The sequence below is a fragment of the Lissotriton helveticus genome, chromosome 10 (assembly GCF_964261635.1).
Source record: "Lissotriton helveticus chromosome 10, aLisHel1.1, whole genome shotgun sequence".
NCBI lineage: Eukaryota > Metazoa > Chordata > Amphibia > Caudata > Salamandridae > Lissotriton > Lissotriton helveticus.
The window spans coordinates 893,924,723-893,940,578 of NC_136071.1; positions in this window are offsets into that span (position 1 = coordinate 893,924,723).

Below are 15,856 nucleotides of genomic sequence, written 5' to 3' on the forward strand. Positions count from 1 at the left end.
GTTGTCGTTGAACCATGGTTTGGAGAATTTGGCTGCAGAGTTTTTTAGTTGTAAAGGTGCTATTGAGTCCATGATATCAGAGATAGTTGAGTTGTAGAAGTCCGTGAGGTCATGAACATCGGTCATGTAGACTTGGGGAGACAGGGCTTTTTTAGAGTCGGTAGCTAGACATTCCGTGTCAATATTCCTGGGGTCCCTTTTCCAATGTTTAATTTTCTAGGGCGGGCTCTTTTTTGGTATCACCTCCCTATTGATAAGGAAGAAGATGCTGTAGTGGTCGCGCCAGTCACAAGGAGTAATGTGTAACAGTGTGATGTTATTACTTGAGAGAATGAGGTCCAGAATTTCTCCTTTGTTGTGAGTTGGTCGGTCACAGAATTGAATAAGGTTCATCTCTGCTAGGAAAGCATGAAAACAGATCACTGCTTGATCATTGTATTTAGACCAGTGAAGGTTGAAGTCACCAAGGTACATTTGGGATAATGACTCTTTTGTTGAGGTATTTGGGTCTGATGTTGCGGAGGAATTGGTAGGCATGGATGAGTAGCTTGAAAGTTACTCTCTTCTTGATGGGGAGCCAGTGTAGTTCTTGTAAGTGTTGGGTCGTGTGCTCGTGCCATGGGGTTCCGAGGACGAGTCTGGCTGCGCTGTTATGGATAGTTTGGAGCTTATGTAGCAGGATTTTGTTGATTCCTGTGTAGAGGGTATTACCATAGTCCAATCTGCTGTTTATGAGCGCATGGGTGACGGTCTTTCTGCATTCGGGGGGATCCACTTAAAGGTCTTGCAGAGGATGCGGAGGGAGTTGAAGCAGGTGGAGGCGACTGCGTTGGTCTGGTGGGTTATGGTAAAGGAGGAGTCTAGAATAATGCAGAGGTTCCGGGTGAGGTCCGTCAGGGTGGGTGTGTTTCCGAGTGCAGGGGGACACCTGGAGCTGTCCCATGCAGTGGGGGAGGGTCTGAGGACCTCAGTCTTCTCTTAGTTCATTGCTAGGCAAATGTCATTCATCCATGCTGCGACATCTTTCATTCCTTCTTGGAAGCTGAGTCTGGTGTCTTCGGGGTTCTTCTTGAGAGAGAGGATGAGCAGGGTGTCGCGACATAGGATACTATGCTGAGCCCATGCTGTCTGACGATGGCGGTGAGGGGGGCCATGAAGATGTTGAAAAGCATAGGGCTGAACAAGGATCCTTGGGGTACCCCACAGCTGATCTCTGTAGGTTTGCAGAGAAAGGGGGGGAGTCTGATCCTTTGGGTTCTGTTGGAGAGAAAGGTGCAAATCCAGTTAAGGGTGGTTCCCCATATGCCGGCGTCATGGAGTCTGGCTGTGAGAGTGTGGTGTGAGACGGTGTTGAAGGCTGCGGAGAGGTCTAGTAGGATGAGGGCCGCAGTGTGGCCCTGGTCGAGTAGCATGTGGATGTCACCGGTGACGGCGAGGAGGGCGGTCTCTGTGCTGTGGTTGCTTCGGAATACGGACTGGGAGGAGTCGAAGATGGCGTTCTCTTCGTGAAGGTGGTCAGCTGGGTGTTCACGAATCTCTCAGTCACTTTAGCTACGAAGGGAAGGAGAGAGTTATGTACAGGGGAATAGCATAGAGTACAGTGTTGTAGAGTGCAGTGACATACAGTGGAGTGGCATTAACTGAAATGGCATAGAGTGGAGTTATTTGTGGTGCAATAGTGTATAGTGGAGTGCTGTAGAAAGGACTGGCGAAGAGTGGAGTGCGGTAGAGTAGATTAACATACAGTGGAATAGCGTACAGTGGAGTGGTGTACACTGAAGTGCTGTACAGTGGAGTGGTGTTGAGAAAAGTGGGGAAGAATGGAGTGTCGTACCACGGAATAGTGTATAGTGGAGTGGCACACAGTGATGTGGCATACAATGGAATAGCAAACAGTAGAGTAGAGTGCACTGAAATATTTTAGAGTAAAATAGCGTACACTGGAGTGGTGTCAAGTGGAGTGGTGTACACTTGAGTGGCATAGAGTGGAGTGGTGTAGATTGGAATATCATATAGTGGAGTGGCACAGAATGGAGTGGTGGTACAGTGAAGTAGCGTACAGTGTAATAGTGTATTGTGGATTGGTGTACAATGGAGTGGGAGTAGAGTAGAGTGGCATAAAGATAAGCAGCTTAGAGTTTAGTGGGGTAAAGTGTAGTTGTATACAGTGGAATAAGGTTTAGTGAAGAGCACTCACTGTAGGGTACCCTAGAGTGACGTAGATTTGACTAGCACAGAGTGAAGTGAGGTAGGGTAGGCTGGCTTACAGTGGAGTGGCATACAGTGGATTGGCATACAGTGTAATAGTCTATAGTAGAGTAGTGTACAGTGGAGTGACATAGAGAAGAATAGTATATAGTTGAGTGGCGTACCGCGCAGTGTCCTAGAGTGGAGTGTATTAGAGTGCACTGGCGTAAAGTGGATTAGCACAAAGTGGAGTTGTGTAGAGTGGAGAGGTATAGAGTGGAGGGGTGTAGTAGAAATTTGGAGAGGTGGAGTGGAGATTTGTGTAGAATTGAGTGGCATACAGTGGAGTGGCGTAGATAAGAGTGGTGTAGAGTGAACTGGCATAGAATGGAGTGAGGAACAGGTTAGCGTAGAGTGGAGTGGCGTACAATGGAATGGTGTACAATGGAATAGCGTACACTGGAGTGGGGTAGAGTGGAGTAACGTAGACTGGAGTGGTGTAGAGTGGGATAGTGTACATTGAAGTGGTGTACAGCAGAGTAGGGTAGAGTAGGGTAGAGTGGAGTGGTGTAGAGTGGAATAAAATTGAGTGGAATGGCATACAGTGTAGTGATGTAGAGTGGAGTGTCATGCAGTGCAGTACCGTAGAGTGTAGTATAGTGCAGTGGATTTTTGTACAGTGGAGTTGCATACAGTGGAGCGGTGTGCAGTGGAGAGACAAAGAATGGAATCGTGTGCAGTGAAATAGCATACAGTGGTTTGTTGTAGACTGGATTGATATATAGTGGAGTGGCATACAGTATGGTGGCTTACAGTGGTCCTTTATTTGAATACCAGGCATTTCAATGCCACAGTACGTTTCTTTGCTTCTAATGACATTGTTGCTATAACATAATTGTTCACAGCAAGGTGCACTTTGGAGTTTAAGGTTCACCATGAAGGTAATACCTTTGTAGGAACAGCACTGAATAGTGGTTTACAAATGCTGGATTTATACTTTTTTCTTTTTTCTATAATGCTGTGTATATCCTTTTGTTCACAGAAATAACAGCCCCTGAAGAAGGGCTAGGCCTGAAATGCATTGGGCATGTGTTTGAAATCATTGACAAATATGAATTTTGTTTGAAAAGTATGATAAACATTTGGAAAAGAAAGAAACTTGAAATACATTTTGCATGAAAACATCAAGAATTTTTCAATTATTTTTATTGAAACAATTTTCAGAGTGCATTTGGGGACGTTTCCCACTGTTTGGATAATGCTGTCTAATACATTTCATTTCCTCATACCCAGGAGAGATAACCAAATAGCACCTACTCACCTTATTACGCTGTTCACATCATTTACACCAGGAGTACGATTGTTCTTCATCAAATGGACAGTATTATATTTCTCTGAGTAAAAGGAACTATGCACCCACAATCAAAATGTTGTATGAAGACATATCCAATTTAACTGAACAAAGGGAAGATACATTTAGATATTCAGAGGAGGATACACATCGAACATACTCATTAATTGAGGAAACGGAAAACTCAACCACTAACATTGGATCAAAACAGAGTAACATCAAACAACTGCTATACATGTCAAAGAAAATAGTAAACCAACGTTTACATGCCAGTACACTCATAAAATACCACAAAGTCCAAAGGATTCCATGGGGGTTACGCATCTCTCTCAAATCTACTTTATGCAAAAATAATTCACGATTTACAGAAAGAAGGCAAACTATACTCAATAAATGTTCTTTGGATCTCATATTATTAATAATTGAAGAATTGGCAAAACTAATTGGGGATTTAAACATGGAAACACAACAGCTCAAACAAGAATTGAGTCAAATGTTAAGTAGTGAGGAATTAAATGAAATACTGGATGACATAAATAAACAACTTGATGTATATACAAAGGAGATTAACGAACGTAAAATAAGGAAATTTAAAAGAGACACACTGGATTATAAGTTAGGGGAGGTTTACAATTGGGCAGACCTTTACGCCCGACGCCGACAGCAAAAACCTAACACCGGAAGATCAACAGATGACACATCGTCATCGGATAATTCACAATTTAGAAGGCAACCTCCATTCGGTACACAGGAACATAGGAAAGCTGTTGATACACCAAATACATCTAGTGGAGCACCTCAATCAACTGCCTCCAATGTGGCTTTTTAGGAACAGATTCTACTCCTTCAGAAAAACCAGGAGGGGTCATAGAAAAACAAAACCACAAGAGGACGTAGTGGCAAAGAACACTAGGAGTCAAAAACCTTAGTTATCAACAGGAAATTACCAATTTTCAATCCAAGGTGTTACAGAAAGGCACATCATATGTATCCACTTACCATTCCAACCTATTAGAAACTCGGGTATGCACCTATACATTTTTGAAATCATTAAGATTAGAACACTTTTTTTCTAATGTTGTACAAACCTCGGAAGAATCATCAAAGGATTTTTCAATGGGATTACGGAACAAGAGTACGTTTGTACCACCCACCAGCAACAAGGTACTTTAGGCCTTTGAAAAAGTAATTTCAAAAGACATAGAACGGATTTATAAACAACCTAAACCAAAACACACAAATCTCACCAAAAAGGGACAACAAACTCTAAAACAATTGCCCAACAATTCTAATATAATCATTCATAAAGCCGATAAGGGTGGCGCCCTGGTAATTATGGACACAGAATTCTACATGAAGAGTGTAAATGAACATGTCAATGACACCAACACGTCCAGCAAAATTGACAGGGATCCTACTACGGAATTCATAAAAATTTTATCTGCCATCATTGACCAAGCCATAAGTAGGGGCACCATTGGAACCAAAGAAAAATAATTCATGATCAAACATAACCCAGCATTGCCATATATTTATATGGTACCCTAAGTACACAAACATCCCACTTATCCACTGTGTAGACCTATAGTGTCCACAATCAATTCGATTCATGAGCCCATAGGGAAGTATTTGGACAAACATTTGCAGCCAATTGTTCAAACAATGACTACATACATAAAGGATACAACACATTTTTAAACATCCTGGAAGAACACAAAGCAAGATATACCAAAGAGATGATTTTGTGTACAATTGATGTCAATCCCTCATGACCTTGGGTTGGAGGCAGTTGCATCATTCTTAATGTTGTTGGAAATGGATCAAGAGTTGAAAGTATTTCTTATGGACCTTCTCCATTTCACCCTCTATCACAGTTATTTCAAGTGGCAGGATGAATATTTTATTCAATCCTCTGGAACTTCCATGGGAAATTGTGCAGCTCCTGCATATACAAACATCTTTATGTATCGTTTTGAATTGGAGAACGTTTTAAATCAACAGGAATGGCCTCCCTCGCACTTGGCCATATATGGCGACCGTGCGACGCAGGTGAGTGTGACCTAGTTTAGGACACCCCCCGCGCCGCACGGCCACCAGCCGCTGCGTGTGCCTCTCCGCCTGCCTGCCTCGCTGCTCCGGCTGCCGCCGCGTGACCACTCTCCCTGCCATCGAGCGACGTGGTCTGTGCTCGCCTGACCTGCTATCTTGCCTTGTACCCCTGTATTATTGTTTTGAATTGTAATTTTGTCTTCCTTTAGTGCCTGTTTGCCTGTTTTTTGGTTGCCCCTGTTTCATCCCTCCCCGCTTCCCGCCACCGCCGCTAACCCCGCCCCTTTTTTCCTTCTGTACCCTCCCCGCTCCCGCCTCCCAGCTGCTCCGCCCTCCCTCGTACTTGGCCATATATGGCGACCGTGCGACGCAGGTGAGTGTGACCTAGTTTAGGACACCCCCCGCGCCGCACGGCCACCAGCCGCTGCGTGTGCCTCTCCGCCTGCCTGCCTCGCTGCTCCGGATGCCGCCGCGTGACCACGCCCCCTGCCATCGAGCGGCGTGGTCTGTGCTCGCCTGACCTGCTATCTTGCCTTGTACCCCTGTATTATTGTTTTGAATTGTAATTTTGTCTTCCTTTAGTGCCTGTTTGCCTGTTTTTTGGTTGCCCCTGTCTCATCCCTCCCCGCTCCCTGCTTCCTGCCACCGCCGCTAACCCCGCCCCTTTTTTCCTTCTGTACCCTCCCCGCTCCCGCCTCCCAGCTGCTCCGCCCTCCCTCGCACTTGGCCATATATGGCGACCGTGCGACGCAGGTGAGTGTGACCTAGTTTAGGACACCCCCCGCGCCGCACGGCCACCAGCCGCTGCGTGTGCCTCTCCGCCTGCCTGCCTCGCTGCTCCGGCTGCCGCCGCATGACCACGCCCCCTGCCATCGAGCGGCGTGGTCTGTGCTCGCCTGACCTGCTATCTTGCCTTGTACCCCTGTATTATTGTTTTGAATTGTAATTTTGTCTTCCTTTAGTGCCTGTTTGCCTGTTTTTTGGTTGCCCCTGTCTCATCCCTCCCCGCTCCCCGCTTCCCGCCACCGCCGCTAACCCCGCCCCTTTTTTCCTTCCGTACCCTCCCCGCTCCCACCTCCCAGCTGCTCCGCCCTCCCTCGCACTTGGCCATATATGGCGACCGTGCGAACGCGCAACGGTCACGCGCAGCGGGCGCGCCGATTGTGCGCCGAAGGCGCGCCAAAGGTAAGCCCGTCTGCGCCCGTCTGCGCCTGGACCGCGCCCAGTGCCAGGACCCCTGGCCCCCACCGACGGAAGGTGACCCGACTGTCCTACGACGCCGCAACACTCATCGCACTCAACACCGACGGAATCCCTGGATGCTACCAAGCCACCCCGAAGCACACCCACGGACCCTTCAGCTGCAACGCCTGCAAGTTCACCTGCACCCGGACCTGCCCCACACCAGCACCCTCCAAGCCAATCACCAGCAACAGCCACCTCAAGTGCATCCTGATCAACACCCGCTCTGTACACAGGCACGCCATCGAACTCTGGAACCTCCTCGACACCACAGCTCCTGACGTCGCCTTCCTCACGGAAACCTGGATGAACGACTCCTCAGCGCCCGACATCGCCATCGCAATACCAGAGGGCTACAAGATCACCCGGAGAGATCGCATCAACCAGACTGGAGGAGGCATCGCCATCATCCACAGGGACACCATCCACATCACGACCAACACCGACGACACCCTAAAAACCGCCGAACACCTACACTTCCAAATCCACACCGACCCGAGGACCACCCTCAGAGGCACCCTGATCTACCGACCCCCGGGACCACGCACACAATTCAGCGAGGACATCGCCGACTTCATCAGCCCGCATGCCCTCCCCTCCGCCGACTACATCCTCTTGGGGGATATCAACTTCCACCTGGAGAACAACAACGACCGCAACACCATCACCCTGCTCGACAACCTCGACAACCTCGGACTCAAGCAGCTGGTATCCACCCCCACCCACCTCGCCGGACACACACTCGACGCCATCTTCTCCTCCAGCAAACACATCGCCTTCAGCCACGCCACTGGACTCCACTGGACGGACCACAGCTGCGTCCACTTCACCTTCAGAAGAACGACGATCCACCACCACCAGCAACCGGTTGCTCGAAGAAGCTGGAACAAGATCACAGCCGACCAGCTCGCCGCTTCCCTGAGCCAGCACCCCCCCGCCAGCTCAGCGAACCCCAGCCAGGCCGCCGACAACCTCACGAAGTGGATCATCAACTGCGCGGACGAACTCGCCCCACTGAGGACCCCGCCTAGCAGACCCGGCAGCAAGAAGGCCCCTTGGTTCACCGACGAACTCAAGAGCTCCAAAAAGAACTGCCGAGCCCTCGAGAAAGCCTGGAGAAGGGAACCAACACCGGACAACATGACCGCCCTCAAGCTTGCCACCCGAATGCACCACCAACTCATCCGCGCCACTAAGAAAACTGCATTCAAGGATCGACTGGACAACAACGCACACAACAGCAAGGAACTCTTCAACATCGTGAAAGAGCTCTCCAACCCCAACGCCGGAAACAACGACATCACCCCATCACAAGACCTCTGCAACTCCCTCGCCTCCTACTTCCACAACAAGATCGCGGACATACACAACAGCTTCAGCACTCAACCGACGCACGCCACGACCAAACCACCGCCCCCCACCACCACCCTCCGCACCTGGACTCCGATCAGCACCGAAGACACCATCCAAATGATGAACTCCATCCACTCCGGATCTCCGACCGACCCCTGCCCTCACCACATCTTCAACAAGGCCGAGGCAGTCATCGCACCCCACCTGCGGGACATCATCAACACCTCCTTCGACACCGCCACCTTCCCGGAGAGCTGGAAGCACGCCAAACTCAGCGCCCTACTAAAGAAACCTACGGCGGACCCCACCGAACTCAAGAATTACCGCCCCATCTCGCTCCTCCCGTTCCCAGCCAAAGTCATCGAGAAGACCGTCAACAAGCAGCTGGCCACCCTCCTTGAGACAAATGGATCCCTGGACCCTTCACAGTCTGGCTTCCGAGCAAACCACAGCACCGAGACCGCCCTCATCGCTGCCACCGATGACATCCGAACCCTGATGGACAACGGAGAAACAGCGGCCCTCATCCTCCTAGACCTCTCCGCGGCGTTCGACACTGTCTGCCACCGCACCCTAGTGCAGCGCCTCAGCAACGCCGGAATTCAGGAGAGAGCACTGGAATGGATCATCTCCTTCCTCGACGGAAGAACACAGAGAGTCCGCCTACCACCGTACAAGTCAGAGGCCACCGAAGTCTTCTGCGGCGTCCCTCAAGGATCATCGCTGAGCCCCACCCTCTTCAACGTCTACATGAGCCCCCTCGCAGCCATCGCACGCCAACACAACCTCAACATCATCTCCTACGCCGACGACACCCAGCTGATCCTCTCCCTGACCAACGACCCCGCCGCCGCCAGAGCCAACCTTCACGAAGGGATGAAAGACGTAGCCGAGTGGATGACGACCAGCCGCCTGAAACTGAACTCAGACAAGACGGAAGTCCTCATCCTGGGTTCCTCGCCGTCCGCCTGGGATGACTCCTGGTGGCCCCCCGCCCTGGGCAGCGCACCCAAACCGACAGACCACGCACGCAACCTGGGCTTCATCCTGGACTCCTCCCTCACCATGACCAGACAAGTCAACGCCGTCTCCTCGTCATGCTTCAACATCCTGCGCATGCTACGGAAGATCTTCCGGTGGATCCCCACTGAGACAAGGAAGACGGTCACCCAGGCACTCGTCACCAGCCGACTGGACTACGGCAACGCCCTCTACGCCGGAACCACCGCCAAGCTCCAGAAGAGACTCCAGCGGATCCAGAACGCCTCAGCCAGACTCATCCTCGACATCCCACGACACAGCCACATCTCCGGACATCTGAGAGACCTGCACTGGCTCCCCGTCAACAAAAGAATCACCTTCCGCCTCCTTACCCACGCACACAAAGCCCTACACGATCAAGGCCCCAGCTACCTCAACAACCGCATCAACTTCCACGTTCCCAAACGACATCTCCGATCAGCCAGCCACGCCCTCGCCACCGTCCCCCGCATCCGGAGAACGACAGCGGGAGGAAGGTCCTTCTCCCACCTGGCCGCCAAGACCTGGAACTCCCTTCCGACCGACCTGCGCCTGACCCAAGACCACCTCTCCTTCAGGAAGAAGCTCAAGACCTGGCTATTCGAGCAGTAGCAGCTCTCCCCCCCCCCCGAGCACCTTGAGACCCTCCGGGTAAGTAGTGCGCTATATAAATGTCTGTGATTGATTGATTGATTAATCTTATATAAGAGATACAATGGCGACATATTCATTTTGTGGAAAGGATCTGAACAAGCCTTACTTCAGGCCATAGCCAATTTGAATCAAGTGAAAGACAGAATCAGTTTTACCCATACCACACACAAGGAACAAATCACGTTTTTGGATGTTATGACACACAACACTAATGGAATTTTGGAAACCACGGTATACACAAAAACCACCGACAGGAATAATCTTCTACATTTCAATAGTTTTCACCAACATTCTCTAAAAAGACATTTACCCTATTCTCAGTTACTACGATTAAAAAGAATATCTTCAAAAGAAGAATCTTTCAATGAGAGCATGCAGAACACCATAACTAAATTCAGAGAGCGATGCTACCCCAAAGAAATCCTAGAGGAAGCTGTATCTAAAGTTGAGAAATTGAAACAAACAAATTTGTTAAAACAACAAGTTAAACCAAAAGATGAAAGTAGAATGTTCTTTATCTCTAAGTTTTCGACCAAAAGCCAGCACATCAAGAGAATTATCCTTAAACATTGGCCACTATTTTAATGGATTTTTTTCCAACCCACCAAGATTTGCATACCAACGTACCAGAAACATCAAAGAATTATTAAATCAAAAAGAGGATCAAAAACTCCCAACATATAAAGGTACTCTACCATGCCATAATTGTGGCAATTGCAATGGGGAACATCCTTTACAACGCAACTTTTGCCACGCAGTGCCTTTACGACGCAACTATTACAACGCATGTCATTACAACTCATTGCGCTGGGGGGCGCTCTAGGATAGGGAATAGATTTAATTTACTATGCAACACCTTCCCTACTATCCAGCGGGACTGGAGTTGGAATAGTAAATTAAACTATTCACTATCCAGCACCCCTTAGCGCTATGCGTTGTAACAGCATGCGTTGTAAAAACTGTGATGTAAAGGCATGCGTGGTAAAAGCATGCGTTGTAATGTCATACATCCAATTGCAATGCCATAATAAAAGGAAAAGAATGTCAACATCCCAATCAAGGGACAAAAATAAAATTGAGGGTCACAGCCACGTGTGATAGTAGTAACTTGATTTATATGGTCAAATGCCCATGTGGTTTGGCCTATGTGGGCAAAACGGAACGCAAAATTAAAATATGATTGACTGAGCACAAAAGCAACATTCATACCAAAAGTTCCAAATCACCATTGGCTACACATTGTAATACCCATAACCATAATCACAGTAAGTTACGGTACTTAGTATTGGAGCAAACTCAGACACTTCCAGGAAGAGACAATATGCAACACCTACTACGCAGAGAGATATTCTGGATTAACTTTCTGAACACAGTACACCCGAAAGGACTCAATGACAGAGTGGATTTCAATTGATTTCTTTAAACTACAATATCATTAAGGAATTCGTGAATATGTAATTGGTAATGTTGTTGGATGACATTTAGTCATTGAATTAACTTTTATCAATGTGATAACATCTTTGTTTTACACATCTTTGGCATGTACCGCAGTTGTCTTTCACCGGGTAATACCCTTTTATGCACACCTTGTTTAGTGCGAACAATTCACCATGTTGTTACAGTCACGTCACTTATGTATTATTTTTCTGGGGTCTTTTTTCCCCACAAAAAGCACCACCTCGTAGTATTTTGTTGACCTCTTTTAGTGAGGTCATGTGACGTGAGCCCATGACGATTTACGGCGTCGTCGGGAAATCGTACGCAGAAGCAGATCGCAAGTGCCCGAGGAGGCTCGCGATTCAAATACTCGGGGTAAGAGGCATTTTTTATTCGCCATTCACGGTTACCGCGTAGAGAGAAATATGGAGAACTGACCAGTTTTCCCACTCTTTTGTTTCCCTCAGTTTGTTTAAAGACGCGTCAGAAACGAGACTTCACGTTCCGTGTAATCACGGAGATTAAGCCTGTGAGTCTTTTTACTTTGAGTTTTTTTACGTTGTCGTATGTCTACCTTTTCACTAAGGGAATGTTGACTGCATAAGTAGTTACGATACTTTTGTATTAATTCACAGCCTTTACACCCTTAAAGCACACCGCCGTATGACTTCAGCTATGATAGTACGTTTTTGCATTTCATGATATGGTGCCGGGTGATTTCTTGTGATGACGTTAACGTGACACCTCTGCATACTGTGTTTCTCTTTACAAAAATTCAACGTGAAACATTCGACATGGCCCACCAATGGTCCGTTATTTGAATACCAGGCATTTCAATGCCACAGCACGTTTCTTTGCTTACAATGAAATCGTTGCTATAACATAATTTTTCACACCGAGGTGCACTTTGGGTATAAGGTTCACCATGAAGGTAATACCTTTGTAGGAACAGCACTGAATAGCGGTTTACAAATGCTGGAGTTATACATTTTTTTTTTCTATAATGCTGTGTATATCCATTTGTTCACAGAAATAACAGCCCCTGAAGAAGGGCTAGGCCTGAAATGCATTGGGCATGTGTTTGAAATCATTGTCGAATATGAATTTTGTTTGAAAACTATGATAAACATTTGGAAAAGATAGAAACTTGAAACGAATTTTGCATGAAAACATTAAGAAATGTTCAATTAACTTTATTGAAAAAAATTTTTAGAGTGCATTTGGGGACGTTTTTCAATGTTGGGATAACGCTGTCTAATACATTTCATTTCCTCATACCCAGGAGGGATAACCAAATAGCACCTACTCACCTTATTACGCTGTTCACATCATTTACACCAGGAGTGCGATTGCTCTTCATCAAAAAGACAGTATTACAGTGGAATGGCACACAGTGGAACAGCATATAGTGCAATCTGCACTGAAGTGGCATACAGCAGAGCAGCATAGAGTGGATTAGCATGAAGTGTAGTGTGGTAGAGTGGAGTTGCATCCAGTGGAATAGTGTACAGTGCAGTAGAGTACAGAGGAGGGGCATACAGTGGAGTTGTGTAGACTAGAGTCATAGAATTGAGTGGCATAGAGTGTAATATCATACTGTTGAGTGATGTAGAGTGGAGAGGAGTGATGTAGAGTGGAGTGGGGCAGAGTGGAGTGGTGTAAAGGATGAGCGCAGAGTGAAGTAGCATATAGTGGAGTGATGTATATTAGAGTAGCACATACTGTAATAGCATTGACTGGAGTGGCATAGATTGGAGTAGCATAGAGTGGAGTGGCATGGAGTAGATTGTGCTTGCAACTAGGTTGGGAATATGGTCTGACTACAAGAAAAGCTCTGCAACCAAACCTCTGCTGCACTTGGCAGAAGGACTCTGCACCAGGGGGTTGACCATCCTTAGTTGGGTTGAGTGCTAAGCCTGCCCAAATGCCAGGACCTGTGGCCAACCCCTAACTGCACACTGCAAAAGGCAAAGTGAGATGGGTGAAAGCCCTGTTGCCAATCCCCCTGCTTTGCACAGCCAATGGTCATATGCAGCTGGAGGTTGGCTCATGCGTACGCTCAAATTTGAATATGTAAAACCCAGAAATTCCATGAAAAGGCCAAACATTAAAGTGAAGTTATAGTTAGGCATGGCAAAAAGATATTAGCTTATGTTAAAAATATTGCAGAAAATTACTGAAAAAACTCAGTGATGTTATGGTTAGGTGTTAAAATGTGTTTAAAAACAATGTTTACAAACCAAAAAAATGAAATTTATCATGATAGTTTAGCTAGTGAACCATAACTTGTACACCTGCCATGGACTGCGTATAACCTCATGTACTACATCACTCATAACATGTTAAATGACATCATTGATAAAATCACTGATGACATCTCAAATAACATCATTGATGAAAGCATCCTATAGGGATTGTGGACTTGAATTAATTCAACACTGTACACCTATGGGAAATTGCCTATAACTAGTCATGTGATAATGGATGAGGAAGTGTCTCACAACATTGTTGCTCACTGCGACTTTGTTTGTACCTGCATTTCCCTGCTGGTGTGAGACTTCGTCCCCAAGAGATCAGCAATGGAAGAGGAGGCCGGGAAACCTTCACCAACACACTAAAAGCACTCAGCTGCCCCCTTGGCTGGGCCACCCCCTTTGGCATTTAAGGTAAAGGAGACCAGCATTTATTGTTAATATACAGATTTTTGAGGTTCCAAATGAGCAAGAGGAAGTTGAAGACAGGCAACCCAGGGGGAGACACAATTGCTACTACAATCTCCTTTTTTGTGAGGGCGGCAAGTGTTTTCACAAAGGAGATTGAACTGACAGAAAGAAGACTTTCCCTGGAGACTCTAGGAAGTGCTCATGACCTGATCCCCCAAGATGACAGTGTGTTGGTGGAAAGCTAATTGCATTGACAAACTTCATTGCTGCTGATACTCACTTAGCGGTCATGGAGGACCCCCTTGACGCAGACAACACACCCTCTGTAGAAACTCCAGTTAAAAAGAAGAGGGGGTGGGGGCAAGAGAGTGTCATCAAGCAGTAAGGGGATGGCTGTTACTTTAGACATGGGTGATGATTTTAAAATGCAACTGGTCTTAGACAAGTTGCTCCCTAAGTTTGACGTATTGTTGAACGGTTTATGGCCACCCTTATTACTGCATCTAGAGGGGATTGAGGCTAAGCCATATAAGTATTACAACCCTAATGCTGGTGTTGCAAGGGGGGTCACTCATGATAAGGTTTTATGTGCCATACCCAAGGCCCCGGGAGGTTCAGCAGATGCGTGTGTCAAGAGTGTTGTTGGTCCTGTTGAAGTGCCAGAAGAGCCCAGCCATATTGTGTCAGGGGTACAGAATGCTTCACCATCTCTAAAAGGGTGTGGGGATGGGATCCACTGTGCTGCCCATGGTAAAAGTGCAAGTAGTCAGGAGTTTATCCAACAGTGTTAGGGTAAAGAACATAATGAACCTGTTCTTAGTAGGTCACCTACCCAACAGACTGGTGGTGCCACTCTATTGCATCTCCCATTCAAATCAGCACCTTTAGTTGGGGTCCTAATGGGGGTACACCCCATTAAACAAGGTGTGAGGGAAACAAAGGCAGACCTCATGTGTAAGGTAAAACATTGGTGTGACAATATCTTAGTGAATAGGCATTTCCTGTCCCCTCACATTTTCGTGACGAGAAGAGCTGGATGGGTGGGATGCAAGGCGATGAACATTAAGGGGATTGCATCATAATTAATTGAAGGCATCCCAGACTTGCAAAAGACCTTCATCAGAGCAGCTTTCTTATGCAGGACAAGGCCAATTGGATCAGGAGTTTTCCCCTTCAGAATTCTTAACCTCCCCTCCATTCCTGCACAGTTGGCACAGCCCAGCCCGTCTCCAGGTCCCAAGTGACAGCTCAGGGTGAAGCCCCAACTTTGGAAATACCACTCGAGAATAAGTTAGCACCTTTGTGTGGGCTGGACTTTGTGTGGGCTGGATGATAATGATTGACAGAGTCGGCAACAAATTGGACCCACCAGCCCTAGGGCACACTGGGTGAATATACCGCTTGATTAAGCTCCCGGGTTATCACATGCCCCATTAAAAGCCATGACATGAAATATTGCTGGGTTTAAATGCAAAAGAGATGATGTAAGGTGACTGGACGTTTTTGTAGGGAATTACATTGTGGCCATGCCGGAAACATGGGACATTGACAATTCTTTCTTATAGATGGTTTCTCCTCTTTTTTTAAAGCTGGGTCAACTTCGACTGCGGGGTGTGCAATGGGTAGCCTTCTTATTTTAGTCTCCCTTAAGATTTCTTGCACCCCTCATTTGGTGGAAATTATTCACCCAATTTGTTGGAATTCAAGAATAATCCTCCCTTGCTGGTAGTGAATTTTTACAATTCTTTCAGGAGGAGCAAAGCGACAGAACACATCCTCCAGCTGAAGTACCTTCTGGAAAGCTTTGGAGAGAAAAGGCCCTTGTACTATCAGATTATAATACTTGGTGATTTTAATGTACATTTATGCCAATGAGATTGTCTCTTTGCAAAAGGGCCAT